This window comes from Chelonoidis abingdonii, chromosome 22 (genome assembly GCF_003597395.2).
Source record: "Chelonoidis abingdonii isolate Lonesome George chromosome 22, CheloAbing_2.0, whole genome shotgun sequence".
NCBI lineage: Eukaryota > Metazoa > Chordata > Testudines > Testudinidae > Chelonoidis > Chelonoidis abingdonii.
Window position 1 is genome coordinate 25,627,118 of NC_133790.1, and position 20,434 is coordinate 25,647,551.

Sequence of the window (20,434 nt, forward strand, 5' to 3'; positions counted from 1 at the left end):
TAGGATTTTTAAAATCGTAAATTTTCATGATTTCAGCTGTTTAAATCTGAAAGTTCACAGTATTGTAATTGTAGGGGTCCAGACCCAACAAGGAGTTGTGTGTGTGGGGGGTGTTACGGTACTGCTACCCTTCTGTGCCGCTGCTATCTGCAGCATTACCTTCAGAGCTGGGCATTTGGAGAGCGGTGACTGCTGGCCGGGAGCCCAGCTTTGAAGGCAGAGCCGCCCAGAAGTAAAGATGATATGGTGTGGTATTGCTACACTTACTGCTGTGATACTGCCTGCAGAGCTGGGCCCACAGTCAGCAGCTGCCACTCTCCAGCTGTCCAGCTCTGAAGGCAGCACAGAAGTAAGGGTGGCAATTCTGTGACTTCCCTAAAATAATCTTGTGACCCCCCCGCAACTCCCTTTTGGATCAGCACCCCCAATTTGAGAAACGCTGGTCTCCCCTGTGAAAGCTGTATTGTATGGAGTAAAAGCACACACAAGACCAGATTTCATGGAGGGAAGCCCAGATTTCACAGTCAGTGATGTGTTTTTCATGGCCGTGAATTGGTAGGGCTCTGTCTATAGCTGTATTGTTTTAAGAGCAAAGGGGGGGCATTATGAAGTTGGTAGTTCTAGTGCCTGACTTGAGACCTAATTATATTAAAATGATATTACTGCTTTTACTGTTTTCTTTTGATGAAGTAAACAAAAACATTTTTTTTGAATAAGCATTTTTATTTTTCAGTTTCTGAAGGCTCTAAATATGCATTTGTCCACTAGTTAGTGGCAAGCCATATTACTGAATGGCTAATTACAGGGTTTGAATTGCTCTAGTATATCTAGTATGGAACATTGGCACTTCCCCTGAGTAGCTGAGCCAGCAATATGGGAGTAATGATTCTACATTGCTAGTTCCTGTTGATCAGCACTCCTTTTATTTTGACTACTGTCAGTCAGAGAAAGGAGAGTATTAGTCATGAGTGTTTCATGCTGTGTCTGATACATGCATAGCTGGTAGAATGGGAAGAGCAGTGTTGCTCTTCTTGAGAGGCACCGAAGGATACACGTTCTTCCCCATTTCTGGAAGAAGCCATTCGAATCCCTCTTTGGAGATGGGCTGGGCGGGAGGACAAAGCCAACCTTCCTAATATCCAGTCAGTCATAATGTGTGAGCAGAAAATTGAGTTGTCTATCTGTTTCCAGTAGACTGAGGAAGCAGAACAAACATGAGCCTGTTCTTAAATAAAACTGTTGCCCTTCACATTCAGTTCCAGATGGTGATATTTTAAGTACAAAGTAATACGATTGGGCTGAAATATTCACTTTTACTCAAATAATACTTTGCACTTGCAGAGCTTTTTATGTGAATAACTTACAGCATTTTCCTAAAGTTAGTAAGAAACATGATTCTCTTGAAGCCCATACAGGGCAAACCAAGGGTTTTTGCAATATGCATACAATTAGTTTTAGCATTTTTTTTCTTCAGTTCAATTTGAAATTAACAACAGACAGTTGCTAGGGTATTGTGGTAAGATAATTCCCTAGAGTCTATAGTCAATCATGCAACAGAATTGTTTTGATTTTTATAATTAAAGCAGTGAATTATAAATGGAAGAATTATTGCAAACATCTTTCTATTGAAAGAGCACTTCAGTCATTTGTTTGGGGACAATTTTTAAAATACAGGAGAATATTGTAACAAAAATGTATCAGGAGCCTCTATATGAAATCCTGCTATGGCAACATGAATAGTCCTTTCCTTTCAAACATTAATTCTTAGAAATGTAAAGCCCTTATATTTTTGTGATTTGTATGAACAAAATATTTGTACTTCATTAATAAGTTGGTTTGTTGCTTGACATTTGCTCAATTTTACTTTAAAATGTATGTTGCCACATTTTGCTGTACCTTCTATCAGCCAAGGAGAACTCTAAGTCCATAAACACTGTATCACAGATTAATAGTGTTTTACAGTTCCGTTACACCTTTCATTAGAAATTCTCAAAGCACTTCGCAGACATTAATTCTTCAACACTCTTTCCAAAAAAAGAGGTAAGTAGGAATTGTTGGTTCCATTTTACAAATGGAGGAACTTGTTTCAGATTAGTGAGTCAGTAGCAGATCAGGGTGTGGAAGCCATATCTCCAGGTTCCTGGTCCTTTGTTCTGTCTACTAAAACACATTCCATGTAATACTTTGCAACATTCCTGTTTGATGGATGGGCCTAGAATGTCTTATGTCCTTTAGGGCAAGTAGATGGGGAAATATGTATTCTCTTCATCATATGCTGTTTCTCCTGTTAGAAGGGAGAATAGCTTCTCTCATACGTTCAGGGTGATGGTGTGCATGAATACCATCTGTTCCTCTTGATTGGTGGTCCCTAGTCTGACTGAGCTCTGGTAGCAGTCCTGTGATCAGCACTATAGTATATGTGGGTTGAGGCAGAATAAGGAGAATTTCAACCAAGGCACTGCCCTGTCCACTTCAGTGGTAGGACAGGAGTATTCCTTTTCAAAAGGGAACTAATCATGTGAACTGTGGCTCTGACAGGGTTCACTCACTGCTGGTGGTGCCTCCTCCTGGGCGTTCTGGGGATTAGCTTTGCTAGGTGCTGCGCCCTCCCTTTCTCATCATCCTCTTGTCCTGTGGACCCCTTTCGCTCCAGGAACTGCAGCCTCCTCTTTGTGACTCTGTGTGCAACAGATTATTCCTTCCTAAGTGGAATACTTTGCATTTGTCCTGACTAGAAGCTGAAGCCAGACCAATTCAAATAGAATTAAACAGAATTTTTTTTTTTAAACAGTGAGGTTGATTAATCATTGTAATTAATTACAACTGGTGAAGTCTCCATATCTTGATATCTTCAGAGCAAGACTGGTTGTCTTTCTGGAAGATATGCCTTACCCCTGTATTGAACCCAGTACTTTGTGTTTGGATAACTGGGTGAAATTTTAATGGCTTGTGACATACATAGTGTTCTGTGTTTCTGGTTTTTATTTGTTTTAAAAAAAAAATCTGGGAAATTTTCGGTGTTTATTTTCTAAACATTAAAACTGGGATGGCATCATTTTAAAATAGTTAAAAAAAAATTGGGAAAAAAATCAGGGAAAATGAAAAACAAAAAAGCCTTTCATAATATGCACATTTTACTACAGTATAATTGAAACATTTTGTTTTATGAACAAAGGTATTTTTTTCTCTCTCAGAGCAAGCAGTTTTTCCAGAAATTCTGGTTTGCCTAGGCTCACGTAATTTTCTTCAAAGAATCTTCACTTGTGTTGAGCCTCTTGCTGTCTTGGAGGTAGTCCAACTTTGAAAATAAGCGCTCTGCCTCAATAGATCCAGTGAGTAATCTCAAAGTTTGCTGTGCAACTTTGTTGAAGTTGGGAAGTGTGTCTTGATGACTCTTCCAAAAAGCCAGTATGTCCAGTTTCACAATGTCAGGGCTAGGCATATTTATGTAAGTAGTAAATTCCCCTTTCAGATTTGAAATTCATTTTTAGTGGCAAACGATTGAAACACTGTGGTATAACGGTCGTAGTTTGCCACAAAATTCACCTTAAGGAGGAAGTGTAACACCTAGATGACATTCCGAAAAGAATCTTCAGCACCAAACATTTTGGGATTCAGATTACAGGCCGTGGTTGTTTCCAATTTCTCACTGAGCATTGTGTTGAAAGTTTCGAACACTTTTTTTGGTGTGCTTATGTTCCAGGATCAGAAGGATTTCCAAAAACAGCTGGGTTTTCTCGCTATATGTTTCTCCTGCAGCTTTTGTGCTCAATTCAGTTGAGATTTTAGTTGTCAGGATCTGGTAAACATCTGTATTGGCAAGCATGTTGGCAGTAATCAGAGAAAACATCAGTGTTAAAAATAAATATTACCTTGGTGCACAGAATCTGATGGTCATTTGGATTATTTGCCAGTCTCTTCAGAGTTCCTGCTTTAGAACCCACAGACTCTGGATGATCTAGAAGACTCATTTCATTAGAACAGGCTACATGTTATTTACTGGACAGGCAGCGAAGTACGAGCTCATCCACAGATGTGGCATAATGTGGATAGGTAATCCACAGTCAGCTCTACACTTGTCTCGCACTGCGTAAAACAAAGCCTTCAACTTGTTTGCATGCTTGAAAATGGCCCCGACTCCAGTGATGCAAGATACAAGATTTCACATCTTTCATTTCTTCTGTAGTAGTAGCTGCTGACAGCACATCGTTAATCAGGTGCGCAGAACAGATAATACACAGCAGCTTCAGTTTCTGATTGAATTTAGTCATGTAGGAAGTAGAATCTGTGTTAGTTGTGGCCACATTTTTCCCAAGTTAGTTGGTACATCTCAAATTCAGGCAAGTCTTATCTTATGTGGGGGTTCTGTTCCGTGGTTATCACGTAAAGCGAAAACCGCGTATACTCAAAATTTTATCCCCAGGCCCTTTAAACCCCACCCGCAGCTCTGGCGGCCAAGCCCGGGCGGCATTTAAAGGGCTCCTCTGGGCTCCTCGCCATGGTGCTCAATTCTCCCTCTCTTTTACTAGGGGCTAGGATTGGAATTTGTGCGTGCTCTTTTACTAGGGGCTAGGATTGGAGGGTGAGTGGGAGAAAGGTGTGGCAATTAGGGAGAAAAATTCCTTGCCTGCCTGATGATTATCACTTCACACTTTCAAAATGAACAAGCCTTGAAATGGTGACTGTATCAGTCTTATTTCCCTGTAATAGAGGGGTGCCTGACTCCTCTCCTCTGGATGAGTCAAATCTTTAATAGTATGAGAACTCTTGTCTGGTTTTGTCCTGGAATCATGGACTTAAGTAGTGAGCCATTGAGAGAGAGATCCTCAGAAAACAAGAGATACAGATAAACAGTGTTATTTTTATACTTAAGAGCTGTTTGGGACTAGGCCTCATTGCCATTGGGAGATTTCCCTCTGCTGGACGTATTTTATTGATTTCTCTCTGGCTACTTCTAAACAATAATTTTCAGAGTTGATTTTTATCCTGTAACTGAAAGATAATCTAGAAAAGAAAACTTTGATGTTGGAATGTAACAATAGCCAAATGGCAGATACTACCATTTAATACCATACAAATACTATGTATTTAAATATTTCACATGGGAGATGTCTCCAACAACTTTGTGAAATTACTCAGTTGGATACTCTGCTATTTTCTCAATATGCTTCTGCGAAACAAAGGATGAATATTTTCATCAGGTATACATAATGTAAGTTTAAAAAAAGTACTGCTCTCGGTACCTGATTAAGAGAGTGTTTTGGATCAAAAGGGAAAATAATTAATGCAGTCTCCAATCTTTCACCACTACATGCATTCATTCTTCTGGTATATGGAGTTTATCAGTGAATATAGTTGGTTTTGCTTTCAGAATCAAAATGTTGGCAAGTCTGTGATTATAGTCTCTCTGAAAGATTTTTATTCAGTTTTCTTTTAATGAGTCAGTACAGTTAACTCTGTTTTTACTTGTACTATATAATGAACATAATGCACTGAACAAAAGTTGGAAATAAATTCCTGAATTTAAAAAAGGGGAAAATACAAGATCTGAAGGAGAGTTATACTACTTATAAATGAGACAATCAACCTGAAAAAGTGGGTCTTACACTGAAGTATTGTGTTTAAAAGATATATTGGAAGAAATAGCTGTTTTTATTTTAGATTTTCTCCTAAATTTAGTTGATTTGGCTTAATTAACTCAAGATTAGCTGACAGAAAACCAGAGACTTTAGTTGTTGATGCAGGAAGTAATTATGGTGGTTATTTGATATTTGGATGGGCAGCTTTTTATAAATCTCAGTGAAACACAATGCTGCTTTAACTAGGTAAACAATATAGGAATGTAGAAGTATCTGCAAATTGATCAAGATTGCACGATTCATTATTACATTAGTTTAAAATCTCTTTATTGTTCAAATTGCTTTGCAGTTTTCTGTCGTCATTTCTTTGTTTTAATGGGATTAAATAATTATGCCTACAATTTCTCACTGGTAACTGGTTTGATAAAAGCAGTTTGTAAATTCTAGCCTTCGCTATTTTAGGAAAAAAGTGCTTTGATTGTGTTGCAGTTTTCAAATCTCAGTTCATATATTTAGATGGTCTACTAAGGGAAGTGGGAATATGGAAGCAAATTATAAATACTGAGCTCAGAGCTTTCCCTTGAGAATGCATGTAGAAGACAGTAGAATTTAGATTGAAGCAGCAAAAGAAATGTTAAAACAGCTACCTAGACAAATTATTTTATTGCAAAATTAGGTATATGTCAGGTAATGTTGAATTTCTCGTCTTTTAGCATGTTAATGTAAAGGCATCAGTTGAGGATTACTAAATATTGTTTTGGAGCCTAGTTACTGTGAACTTTATAGTGCTGAATATATTTAAGCTTTTTTAAATGTTACATTATGAAGGCCTATTGGTACTTGTAACTTGGTTACTAATATCTTTGTTACAAGGCATAATTTTGTAATGTTTAAAAATGAAAGTTGGGTGCTGGAGGTTGTAACCTATTTTTTTTATAGAAAATGTGTAGACTGTCCAATACAGGGACGATCATTTTTTCCCTTTTATCAAGGGAATCTACTGGACACTCAGGCTTGAAAATGCTCTGCTTTCCTACAGTTTCCTAATATGAGGCTGCCAAGGAGTTTTTTTCATTATTTGCTGTAATGCTCACTAAAATTAAATGCTGTTTCTTGCTATTTAACATACACCTCTACCTTGATATGATGATGTCCTCGAGAGCCAAAAAATCTTACCGTGTTATATCGAACTTGATTTGATCCGCCAGAGCGTGCAGCCCCGTCCCCCTGGAATGCTGTTGTACTGTGTTATATCCGAATTCGTGTTATATTGGGTGGCGTTATAACGGGGTAGAGGTGTAGTATAATTTTGAATATGGCATTTCCTCAGTGTTGCAGCTGGCTATCCTATCACAGTAATTTACTAAACTTTCTCATTACCGAGATGTGGATGCTTCTGCATGTGGTGATAGTTCATATTTAACAAAATATTTGCCAAGTATTTGACCCGCCTGGATACATGACTCTTATAGTGTACTGCACTGTCATGAGGCCAAGATGTAATGGGTATATAAGATAAGGACACAATCATCTTTAGCACAAACTAGAGGAACATTTATAAGATTTACAAAAACATTTAGCATTTTACACCTCTTGAAAGCACTCTCATAGATTGCTCTGATAAATGCATGAAAGCCATTTAAGAGGGCACAATGTGGTTATTGCTGGTTTGCTGCCTAGGCATCTTTAATTTTTGCCTGACCTGTCCTGTCCGCTGCTCTTCCACTCATCCCACCTTGCAGGAGGCACCTTGTGACTTTTTTGCTTTTAACTTTTTTCCTGTAGTTTTGTGCTTATGTTGTCTTTGCTTCTGTCCTGGAAAAATACCCCTTAAACCCAAAATTGGGATTGCATGGGCTGTGATAACCAGGTAGTGTTTGCAAAGTGGGTGGGTCTCTGGCCTTACAAAGGCCAGGGGCAGGAGCTGCTGGATATACTTATTCTTGAATTCAGTGGCTCTGGCATACTGTATAAATACTGTAAAGAGTTTCTGGATGCTATTTCAGCATATAAAATTGAGTAGCCACAGTGAAGGCAAGAGGCCTGTACTACTGGCCTTTAGATGAAGAAGGTGAAATCTATATCCCCTGCATTTAATCCACTAAAAACACAGTTAGGCAGGCTTTACACTGGTGAAGTGTCACTTATATTGATTAAAATTATGATGATCAAACTTTTTCTTATGTATTTAAATATTTTGAATATTAGTGGTAGTTTTATATTCAAATTAGATTTTTGTCTGGTATCGTTGGTGGGTGGAGACTTTTTTTTTTTTTTTTTTAAACATTTGTGAAAAGAACATTGAAGTATTCTGACAGTTCTTATATGTTGAAAAAAAATAAAGTTAACAGTTAGGAAAATACTTTGAGTCCTGAATTTTAGTCAAGTACCAGAAAGCACTGAGTGTACTGGACTGTAAATATTGCAGTGTTAGCACAAATTGTCTGATGTAAAAAGCATGTTTTTGTTGTAAACATTGGCTGGTTCAGCAGGTTGTTGGTTTTACAGAAGTGCACTAAACAATATTGCACTAGAGTAATATTAAATATTTGTCTTTCAATGTGTGTTGTCTCCAAAAAATATTGAAGTTGTTGAATGTCGATAACAAATGAACTGAACTGCTTTATTTCTGTGTTGAAAAGACAGACCTTCTAGTTTTTATATATCCTGCTTTGGATTAATATTTTTTTATTATAACTGTTCTTTATTTTATGCAAGGAATAATATTAAAGTGTGCTTCTGTAAATTTCTTTTGATTTTGTTTTTAAATAAGCTATAATTTCTCTTCATCTTAAATGTTATGTTCATTTTAGCGTTGGCACTCTGCTGTGTGTGGTATTGAAGTGTTTCAAGTGACTGTAATCACAACAGCACTGGTAAAAGTAGCAATTTAAGTAAACATTTTCCAGAAATTTAAAGCAGTGTGTAAAGTTCAAATATTTCCAACATTTAAGTGTTTTTGTACAGAACACTTTTAATCCACTGAATGAGAAGATTGTATTTTTGCAGTGTATTGTTTTACAGTCATAATTTTGTGACTGTACTTTAATGTCTTGGATATGTGGGTATAGAATAGTGCACACAAATATAGATATATTATCGGTTTATTCACAAATATACAAGTCATGATCAGAATTTATGATGTTCTCACTATATAATATGATTTATATATTTTTGAATTTGTTTTAAACCTTGTCTATCCCTTCCCTAACCCTTCTTTTGTCTGTTATCTTCATTTTCTATACTTGTCTGATATACAATACAAACTGTTCGGGGCTTCTTTTTTTCTGAGTGCATCTTTTTATCTTGTAGCATGCCATGCTAAATTATGACACTATATACATAATATCCAATCTAATATGTGCTTTTATATATACATATATGATGAGTAACCATATTTCTGTCATGCATTTTGGTTAATTTAGTGTTAAGGTGATAGTATCTGAGCTCTCTTATGTGATATATAAATGTGTGGAATACCACATTACATTAATATGATGTAAATACTGATGTCTATCATTTGAAAAGGAAAGTATGATTGTATTGTTATTCTTAATGAATATTATAAATGTCTTGTAATTAAAAAAAAATCTGAAAATACACAGTTTCTGTTAAATTTGCATTTTGCCATGAAAAACTGTTTTATGGGGAAAAGTAGGTTGTAATGAGTATAGGCTATATGTCTTTCTGTGATATTACACAATTAAAAGCATTTGTGGACTATATATGATCCAGCTTCATCATATTCTTGTTTGCAGAACCATGTCTGTTGGAAAGTAAATAAGGAAGCCAGAGTATTAAAGTTCTGGTGGAGCAGTAATTTTAATTTTGCTGGGATTTATAGCAGTAATCTTTCTTCATTTTGTCCACTATGTCAGGATACATAGTAGTTCCTCTAGAAAGGACATTAAGAAAGACCCGTATGCCAATAATGTAAATATCTCGTTTCATTATGCTGTTGTAGGGTTGTTTTGTGAATTCAGTCAGATTTCATCTCCTAGTAATAAGAGAGCTGGAAGAATTTTGGGGGAGAGGAAGGGAATGCTCATTACCAGTGAAGCCCATCTGATGACATGTAACTCTTTCCTAGGGAAGATGAAGCAGTAGCTGTAGCCATTTTGTTCTCAGTCGTAAGCTACGTGGCATAGCTTTTCCTTAAGATCCTGGACAATTTCTCTTCCGGCTGTAGTGACAAAGGAGTCACTATGTTTATTGTCAATCTACATAGATAGGCACATTGGGACAGTTTTTTAACAGTTTTTTAAAGGCACTTAAAGAAACAGATAAACATCTAGTGGGATTTTCAAAAATGCAATTTTGAAAATACCACTAGGTGTCTAAATATCTTAAAATCTGGCCAGTTATGGATAACACCATCTCTTGAATCGAATACAGTACAAGTAATACAATCTGAAGCAAACAAAGTACTGCTTGAATTGCAACATAGAAAGCTGAGAGTTTAAAAGTTTCAAACATTAATTGTGTCATCTTCGTGGTCTGCCTTGGAATTCAGAGGAGCGTCAGGTAACAAAGTGGGCTGTTCCTCAGGCACAACATGAAGCTCATCGTAGAAGATGTGATACTGTTTTTTTTCCATGTCATCCCGGTGTGTAAATATGCCATCTTCAATAGGATATTATAAAGTAAGAGTACCTGTTTTTGGTCTGGGCTTGATCACTTACATAGGAATCCTTATGCCCTATACCAGCCAGGATACCATGGTCATAAGGGAGTCCTGTAGTAGCTGGGGATACTGCTGTTGGAGCATCATCACCAGCAAAGCTTGCATTCACAAGACCCAGGACCATTATCACAGCCTAGAGAAGCAGTTTGTCTTCACACATGGTAGCTATTTCTTCTTTTAGACTTAGAAAGAGATGGCTGCTTAGATATGTGAGAGGTGGCTGCTGCTGCTCTTGGGTGTTTAGTTTAGTGAGTTGTTGTTGTTGTTGTTGTTGTCCTCTCCGTCCTTCTTCTTCTTCGAGTGCTTGCTCATGTCCATTCCGTTGTAGGTGTGTGTGCTCACCACATGCACCAGTGCTGGAAGTTCTCCCTCAGTGATATCGGTAAGAGATCAGCTCTGGCGCCCTCTGGAGTGGTGCACGTGTGCACCAGTGTAAGGGGTGCCACTGGCTCCCCTCTCCCTCAGTTCCTTCTTACTGCGAGAGGCCATGCTGGAAAGTCTCCTTGCCTCGGCAAGCTTTCCTATATCAACTGTGCCTAGCAGGAAATTTATTTTATATCGTTGTTTAAAAGTTGTATAGTTAATAGTTCCATTAGTGTTAAGTTAGAATTAGTTAGTCCCGTATGGGACTTAGCCTAGGGCAGGACATGCCTCAGCCTCTGGATGTGGATTGGCTTACCTTCCAGAGTTCCTGGCATTAGTCCCCAGATATAGGCAGTGTTCCTCAGGGTTCCGCTGTCGATCACTGGTGGTCTGGCACAGACCTGCAGAGGCGGGTCACCAGAGCCCTGGTGCCAGGAGCATCCGAGTCAGTCTCCCAGACCTTGGCACTGCTCCGGAGGAGTGAGACGCCTGTCTCCGGAGCCCCATCACTGGTCTCTGGATCATGGGTAAGGATCATCACGGGCATGTTGACTATCTCTGAGATGTCAGTCCTCTGGCTCCCATTCCTGGTCTGCGGAGCAGCACTGCTCTCTTAGTATGGGGTGTCGACGCTGGGGTACCATCACTGATCCGCCGAACGCCGTCAATGGTCACTGGAGTTGTGGCACCAAGAGCCATTATTCCAGTACAGGCCCTCAGTGGGGGTCCACAGAGAGAGCCGATAGGAATGTGGTAGACAGGCAGGCTTGGTATCGTCCTGGTCCCTGAGACAAGTCTCTCCCTCCTTGGGCTTTGACAGCAAGGAGGAAGACCTTTTCGCAAGCCCAGGCCACCCACTGGGGACATCAGTCTTCCGCTCTGTGCCACCAGGGACTGCATGGCCCCAGCCTCACCTCACTCCACCTCACAACTTGGATGCTGCATGGTTGGATCCAGAGGAAGAAGCCTGCTCTAGTCAGGTACAGCAGGTTCTCTTGGAGAGCAGAAAGCCTTCCATGAGAGCAACTTACATGATAAAGTGGAAGCGTTTCTCCTTCTGGGTAGTGGAGCGGAGTATCTCCCTGACCCAGTTGTCTCTGTAGTCCATTCTGGATTACTTGCTTCACTTAAAGCAGCAGGGCCTCACCTTCTGTTCGATCAAGGTGGCAGCCTATATTAGCCTTCCACTCTTGTGTTCAGGGTAGATCCGTATTCTCTCATGACAATTAGGTTCCTGAAAGACTTTTTCCGCCAGTGGGACCTCAGCTGGCCCCCACCAGCTCATGGGCTCGTGCTTTGAGGCTTTGGCTTCTTGTTTCCGTAACTGCCTTTTTTCCACCAAAGTTTGAGAAAGTTGTGTAAATGTTCATCCATTTATTATTTTTCCCCATGTTTGGTGCTCTAGACCAGTGATACTCAATTAGATCTAACCGTGGGCCAATTTGAGATTTTATGACAAGGCCATTTGGGCAGAAGCCTGACACAATTTTTTTTTTTAAAAGTCAGCCACCACTAAATAAAGACCTTGCTTGAAATCTAAGTATTAGTGGTTCTATCTTCATTGACTTTGCGATGTTTATCCCACTCACTTTCATTTTCGGTTCCATTTCTATCACTGATGAAAAAAATTGGCAGTGTTCTAGCTGAATCATAGACCGTGCTATTGCAGGAACTTAAGATCCAGTAAACTTAATTTATGCTGGGGCTTACCAGGGCTGAGCCCCGGCACCTCTTTCATTACAAATTAAGCACTGCCAGTAAGTAAGTTAGTTACTAAGGAAGTCATAGGCAAATGATAAACAGCGCATCACTGTTTGGGAATTTAATTATAAACTTTTTTTAAGTTGAGCTGGAGGGCCACACATGAAGCCTTGGTGGGCTACATTTGGTCCACAGGCCTCCTGTTGAGTATATCTGCTCTAGGCTCTTCCTAATTCATGCAAATAGCTTCTTGGTTGTTTCTGTTCCCTTTCCAACCTTTAAAGGCAAGCTCAATTTCAGTACAGTGAAGTCAGTCAGATCTGTATATAGAGTGAATGATGGTGACAGATTTTCCTGTAAGACAGCTGAGGAAGAGGAACATGTAATATCCATGCCCATTATCATATGTGAGTAAATTAACACACTTTCACTTTCTGAAGCAAGCATTAATCTTGTAATGCCCATCCTTGGCAACTTTTTTTTTTTGTGGGTGAAGGAAATTAAATAATTTTTTTTAACATTAACAGCCCTTAAATGATCAAACAGTTTTTATCCTTTCCTCTCCAAATGGTTTTGGTTAGTGTTTTAAAATAAATGTTTCGTTTTAGTAAGTATGCATGCATTTATTTAAGTATTTGAAAGATTGTGCAAGTTTTAACATGCTAAGAAAATACTGTGTAATGCTAGAAGAAATAAGGTAATAGTCATACTATAATTATGATAAAACATTACTTTGCAGTTCAATCTGGTGGCCTAAGAGCAACACCCTACACTGTTACGCAGGAAACTGTTTATCACCAGTCCTTGCTTCCTGGATAGGTAGAATGCTATGAAGGTAGAATGCTCTGCAAACAGAGGGGATGAAAGTAGAGAAGGAAGCTCCTTGTGGATCTTACCAGTTACCTCACCTGTCAACTAAAAGAAGCAAGTCTTCAAAGGAAATTCTTTCCTGAGCTGAAAGAATATTGTTTGTGATTCAAGGTCTTAGGGGTGAGAGTATAAGGCCAACATTGGAGAAAAATGTGAACTCTTCAGCCCTTCCGCAAATCTTCCCTTATGGTTTGCTTTCTCTTGCATGCTTATTTTCTTGAACATGTGATATACTTGCACTCTCCTTGGGAAAATGTTTAAAACAAGAAATACTTTTGATATGTTAATTGTGTGTTAAGTCTAACTACTTCCTTTTTAAATGAACTTGAACAACACAATTTAGGGTTCTGCTCAGGGGAAAAAAAATAAACCTCTCTTGAGCATTGAACAATGTTAGGGGCATGTGGATATAATGTGAACATGGCGATTTTTTTTTTTGCACTGGTATTGCAAACTCTTTTTTTTTTTAAAAGCACGTATTGTGACAACTGGTGTCTGGTCAGTCTATGAATCAGTGCATTTTTGCAGAGAAATGGTTTTTAACTAAGTCCTCACTATAAGAGCACATTAAAACAAGAAACAGATTAATTTTAATTTTTATTGTTGTAGACACGATAAGAACTTACTGGCAGCAGTTTATGCTGTAGTTATTATTTAAGTTGGATCATTGATATTTTTAAGTTTTAGAACTTTGTACCTAGTAGTGTTGCTTACGTCAGTAAGGAGTCTTAAAGCTGTATGATTTAAATTCCTTAATTCTTTGTCAGTTTTTGATATACTCAGAAAAAATGAAATGTTAATTGTAGTTACCTTTCAAACACAAATTTTGATTATATTTGTTGATGTAGATTACATGAAAACGCTTACGTAAAGAAAAGTAATAAAGGTAGTATGAAAGGTTTTGGAAGCGAAAACGTCTAAGGTAGTTTCTTGCTAGGGAACACATTCTGAGATCCAAACAGGAGGAAACGTGCAAAATATGGATATTTTTGCTACAGAATACTCGTTCATGTTTTGATACTGTAAATGTCATTGGAGTGTCTGGTTTGCTGGTCTTAAGTTTGTATATAGAAATACTATATTTAAAGCTGTGACAACACCAAAGAGCGAGCCTATGATTCTGAAAAATAGCTGGGTTGTTTAAGAAAACTGCAGACGGCCGTTCACTTGTATTTCTGCAAAGGTCTTGACAAAACTGAGAAGAATAGAATTTTTTCGGTGTTATTTTAGGGAGGTAGGATCTGACGTTCACACTAGCCTGTAAAAGTCATTGGCCCATTGAAATTATATACAAGTATGTAGAGGAATAAGATGTTTTTCACTTAACCACTTTTCAGCTTTTTTCTAAGCATTATTTAGTGTATAGTGAGGATGTAGCAGGATGCTTTTTATTTTTCAGGTTAGCTGTCCTGATTGCTATAGCAACAGCTCTGAAGAGAAATTGCTTAAATTTAATGGCACATCAAGTAGTTGTTTCAGAGCACAAATCTTGTGATTTTGAAATTGGAAATGGATTTTGATTTCAGGATGAAAATAATGTCCTTCATATGCACCTCTTTATTGATATGAGTTTGTTTTTCATAAGGCACTTGCAGTTTTAGGAATTACATTACACTCCTATCATTTTAGGGATTTTGCTTTTTGCTATGTATGTGCAGCTGTACATATGTAAATTAGTTTACTCTACACCAGGACTTAAACCCTTTAGTTCTTTCATTGACAGTTATGGCTAAGAAAGGACTGTAGGATTTTTACCCAGATTTGTTTTGATGCTTTCTTTTTGTGTTATACAAAATGAACAAATAATGTTGGGTTATAGAAACAGAAAAAATATGTGGTCTTACTTGCAGACAGATGCTGTATTTACAGAGCCCTTAGAAATATTTAGTTTTTTTCCTATTTCACTTCTGCTATTGAACATCATAGCCAAGAGTACTACTCTGAAAGTACAGACAGAAAGAAGTGGTCCATTAGCTGCAGCAAGTAGAAGCACTGAGAGACTGGCTGGTGGTATTCTTTAATTTTTGTTGTCCTGTCTGACGTTTATAAAAGCTCCTGATTAAATACTTTGAAGTAGTCTATTTTTGTACTTTGTTAGGCCTTTCTCAGCTATAAAAGCATAAGTACCATCTCTGATGTTTTCAGTGCATCTTTTGCTAAAGGTTTTATTGCCACCATGATTTACCCACAACTGCCTGTAGTTCTCTTGAATTGCAAATCTATTTAGGTTATGCAGTAAGTGGCAGTTTCAGTCCTCTCGAAGAGAACTGATTTGGATAAAAATAAATCTAAATCTTAAAGATCTGATGTACAGGGAGGAATTGAAACTTCACAAAAGAAAGAAACAGAAGCAGTCTTCTCTGTAGAGTAGAGAAACAGGCATGGGAATGCTAAAAACTGGAATCGGAGACAAAGTGATGAGATAAATGAGAACAAGCTTTTGTAACATGAGCATGTTGTGACTTTATGAATGTGTATGTATATATACATATGTATGAAAGAAAATACATAAATGTGGTATATTAAATTTCAAGTGTCCATGCTTAAATAGCTCTTACAAAATATGCCAATATAACTGATGCTGTTAGTTACTGTGAAAGCTTTATAACTCTTTATTAGGCAGGAATCTGCCCTTCTGGAAGGATTTCTCTTTAATGGAAATTATTTTAAACCTTCCAGAGGTGCTCTTTCTGCAGCCATGTTTTTCTTTCTGAACTGCATAAAACTTTTGAATGTGTCTAACCTTATGTGTGTAATCTAGATAGAAGTGTGTATAAAATTGTATTTTAAATTAGCATAATAAAAGATTGTTTAGAATTGCTTCCTTTTATATGAAACTTCCTGATACACTCCTTAAGATTTCCAGCCAGGTCTATGGCAACCAGTTCAATAGCCAGAAGACCGCTATGAATACATGTTTGGAAAGTAGATTTCCAACTGGATCCTCATGTGACTTCATTCATATATTCAGAATTTAAAAATAACCAGTAACTGAAGTCTCCGGGGAAAAAAAATTAAATTTCTATCTTATATAGAAAACCAAATTAGAGAGTTTTAGGCCTTACGGCGAAGAGAGAAATTTCTTTTGTGGGCTTCATTCTTCCACACAACCAAGAAGAGATTCTGGATTTGGAAGTGGAAAATTGAACCATAATTACAAAGGAGAAAAATACAGAAGTGACTGTTCCAATCAGTCTTTCCATTAACAAAACTTAAGGTGCTTCCTTGAATTCTGTTAGACAAGAACATGGTACGTGTTACTATCATCTCTACATTCAAGGGTAATTTGCAATATAAAGATTTAAGGTGAAAATTCCACATACCAATCTCTTCATTTTGAAACAAGAAAAACAGAAGTTAGCACAATATCAACATGTTGTAAGGCTGGACAGAATATTGATGATGTGAGTCAGTATTAGTGAGGTAGTCTCATTTAGGGTTATGCGATAATCCAAGGGAAATTCTCTGTCGGAGAGAATTAAGGTCATATTGATTGACACTGACCTGAAGGACTTGATGCACAATAATGTATCTTCTTAATAGTGGACAGCACAATGGTGTACATAAATAGAAGAACAAGGCCTGCTGGTCTGCACACAGACCTTAATTTTCACACAGCAGTCAGAGAAAAACATGCACCTCAAGGGTACATAAAACTTAACCTAGTATTTGGCACTTTTCAATAATTAACAATCAGCATAGAAAAGCCAGTAAGTAAATTATAAGGGCATATTAATTGGGCGGAAAGGAAGTGCATCAGCTAGATAACTTGGTCTTTCAAATTTACATACTCAGGATTTGCACATATGTAGATATATTGGCATCAAAACATAATTGCAAGAAATAGCTCTTTTAAAGACAAAATTAATATATCAGAGTTGTCAATGGATGCATTATTGTAAGCGTGTGCAGAACGAGAATTTACTTCAATTTCCACCCATCATTTCACTAGTAGCAAAAGGTATCCAGAAAAAAGAGTGGGGAAAAAAAGTAACAAAAGTTCTTCAAGTAGTGTCCCTCTGGGTGCTCCACTTTAGGTGTGCACGCTCCCCATGCAAAATCTGTTCACCCTATGCATGCACTCCAGGTACCCTCATGCCCTATACCAAGGATTTATAGGCTAATCCACCCTCAGTTCCTTCTCAACTGCACTTTGGCCTGAGACAGTGTGTCAAGTGTGGCCACTTTATTTTTAGGCATAGTTAGCTTCAGATATAGATGTTCTGTTTTGAGGGGGATCTGTTTGTTTTCCCTCCCTTTTTACTTTCCCTGCTTAAGGGGTTATTTTGGACATCAACACTTCTGGGTTGTGCCAGGCTTTAAATGTTGTTTATCCTTCCACGAAGCTACTCTAGTCAGAATGGAAAACTCACAGTCCCTTCGTTGCTTGGGAGACATCCATATGCAGCCCAAGTGTAAGAGCTCATCTCCTTTAAAAGCAGATCTCGGGGAAAAAAAGAAAAATAATTTTTAGATTGGTGATAGAATGAGTCCTGAAACTGGCCTCTGATCCAAGCTCAGATAACACCCCCGTACACCGTCCAAGCACAGGTAAGGCTGTAAAGCTTCCATCAGCATCCATAGCAGTTGGTTTTCGACAATTTCAGGGTCTAATGGAGCTCCTTGTAGATATGCTTTAAATTCCTTTAGAAGAGGTTCAGGACTCTCATCTTAAACTCCTGGGAGTTTACACACTACAGCTTCTGCATAAGTTGCCCTCCTGGGAATGATGCTTTGTTGAAGCCTGCTGATACCATCTGGTAAACTCCAGCTATGGCACTCCTATCTTTAAGCATGCTGAAGAAAAATATGCTCCAGTCAAGAACTCAGAATTTTTATTTTCATACTCATCACTGAATTCCTTAGTGATAATAACAGTTAATGAGCATGGTATACAATATCATTCAAAGTCTACCTCTTATAACAAGGATCAGAAGCAACTCAGTATCTTCAGTAGCAAGAGTTATTTTTCAGTGACTTTATAATTCAGAATTGCTAATTACCAAGCGCTGATGTAAAAATATGGCTACATTAATTATAATAAACTTAATAACTTTAAATGGAAGTGCATTGTGAACAATTTAAGGCCATCATAACTGAAGATCAGATTTTGGCAAGAACATCATTATAGGTTTCCTTAGATGCAGCCGATATTGTTGTACACTCCGTTTCCACTGTGACCATGATGTAACGAGCCTCTTGGCTCCAGTTGTCGGGTTTCTCTGGGGAAGTACAGAGCACTGTTGAGGACTTTCCTTTTGATGGGCTCAAACAATTCTGAGTCTATTAATGAGTCTCTTTGTACTTTGAAAGATTCAGAAGTCATGCTTAGGGATTTTCTCTCTCTCTCTCTCCCTCCTTATCCCTATCTGCAAATAAAAGAAAATTTAGCAAGTCTGAAATGGTTGCGAGATCTCACCCGGTTTATTTTATCGTTTCTGAGGGCCTCCCATTTCCAACTGCATGGGAAAAAAAAAACATCTGACCAATGGGTTTTGGGGGTCGTAATATCTGGTTATTCAGTCCATTTTACCTCCATTCCTTCCTCCCTCCCACCCCACTTCCCTGTTTCTTTTCAGAACCCGGTCTCACGAGCCGTTGCTGAGAAAGGAAGTTCTCTCATCTGTGCATAGGAGCTATAGAACCAATTCCAGTTCAGCACATGGGCAAGGGTTTCTGTTACAATTTTGGTCTCCTTGCCATTCCCCCTTCCCCTAAGGGGGGGGGGAGGAAGGAGGGGGGGAGGATGGAGACCGGAATTAGGTCTTAAATGCATAAACAACTCTGTTTGAAACCAGAGAAATTCAGGATGGTGACCCTTGCAGCTGTAATCCCTTTATTAGATTCCAGGGATTGTTTGTGGCTCTCAACCTTTTGGACACTCATTTTCACGTTGCAGATCCCCCACAACCTAAGTTTCTTCCTAAAATGTTCTCAGAATTTTCATACTAACCAGATCACTCATCTTCCAGTTTTTTCCCCTGAATCCACATTAGACTAAGTGGGAAACTGCTTCCCATACCTTGGATGCCAGAGGAATGTTGCCCTATGTGGACAGATCCAAGCCATTTAGAAAGTCTCCATTGCGAACAAATACAAAGGATTCACAATCTCTAACAAAGACTCTTCGATGGATCTCTGGGTGTATTATCTCATGGTTATCGATCTTCCTTTTTAGCGATCTTGCTCATTCTACATAGTCTACTTCTGTGATATTACTTGAGAATGTTTCCTAGAGTTGAAATATGCTAAGTTGCAACTTGAACTTCAGTATATACTTTCTCCAAACACACTGCATTGGTTCATGCCTCTAGATCATATGCTTCACTTGGAAATACAATCCTGTCTTCAGTATTAGACTTGACTCCAAAGTTCCAATCAAAGGCACATGGGGAGCATGCACATCTGAAGTGGAGCACGCATAGGGACATGCATCTCGAACTCCAGTTACTACACAAGGTGATTAACATCTCCTTTTAATTCCATATTAGACCTGGCTTTGGAAAAAAACCTCCTTCATGTCTATTACAGAGAATAGACTTATTGAATCAGGGCTTGAATTAATGGATGTAGACCTTTGTGAGGCAGTATTTGACTCAGTAATAGCTTGACTATTGAGCAGGAGCAGCGAAGTAGAAGAGGACATTTTAGTTGATCTCTCTGCTGCTGATCTCAAGAAAACTTCCTACTAAAATCTTCATTGTGGGTTGGTATCTGCTTGACTCCAAACCTCCCCTGTAAGGACTGAAGTATATTCTGCATGTACTAGTGCCCAGTAAGCTTTCTGAACAAAATTTAAAAAGCTTTGCCGGGGAAAGTGTTTCTAGCCTGAACCCTTGAGGAATGTGTATGCTGGGGAAATCTGAACAAATAGATTAAAACCAGGTCTAACAGTAGTTCATCTGAAGCTGCAGTATAGATTAGGCTCCAGTGTCTGGACTTTTTACATACATTTTTAGGGAAACCTGTTGAAAATTGAGTCTAAGCAAAATATTTGCAAAAATGGCTCTGGTCACTGAAGCTTTTTCTATATTGTGACCCTGACAAATTTTAACAATGGTTCAGCTGGGACAAAATCGGAGGGCCCAGATAATCTTCATCCAAGAATATTAAAGGAACCGGCACATGAAATTGCAAGCCCATTAGCAAGAATTTTTAATGAATCAGTAAAATCAGGGGTTGTACCGTATGAGTGGAGAATTGCTAACATAGTTCCTATTTTTAAGAAAGGGAAAAA

General features: G+C 38.3%; 1 protein-coding gene and 1 pseudogene across 4 annotated transcripts in view; one reads left to right on the forward strand and one right to left on the reverse strand.

Moving 5' to 3' along the window:
* Positions 1–20,434, forward strand: part of MED13L (mediator complex subunit 13L) — a 413,400-nt gene that overhangs the window by 61,083 nt on the left and 331,883 nt on the right. The window lies entirely within an intron of this gene.
* LOC142045853 (actin, alpha skeletal muscle-like) lies at positions 9,193–10,387 on the reverse strand (annotated as a pseudogene).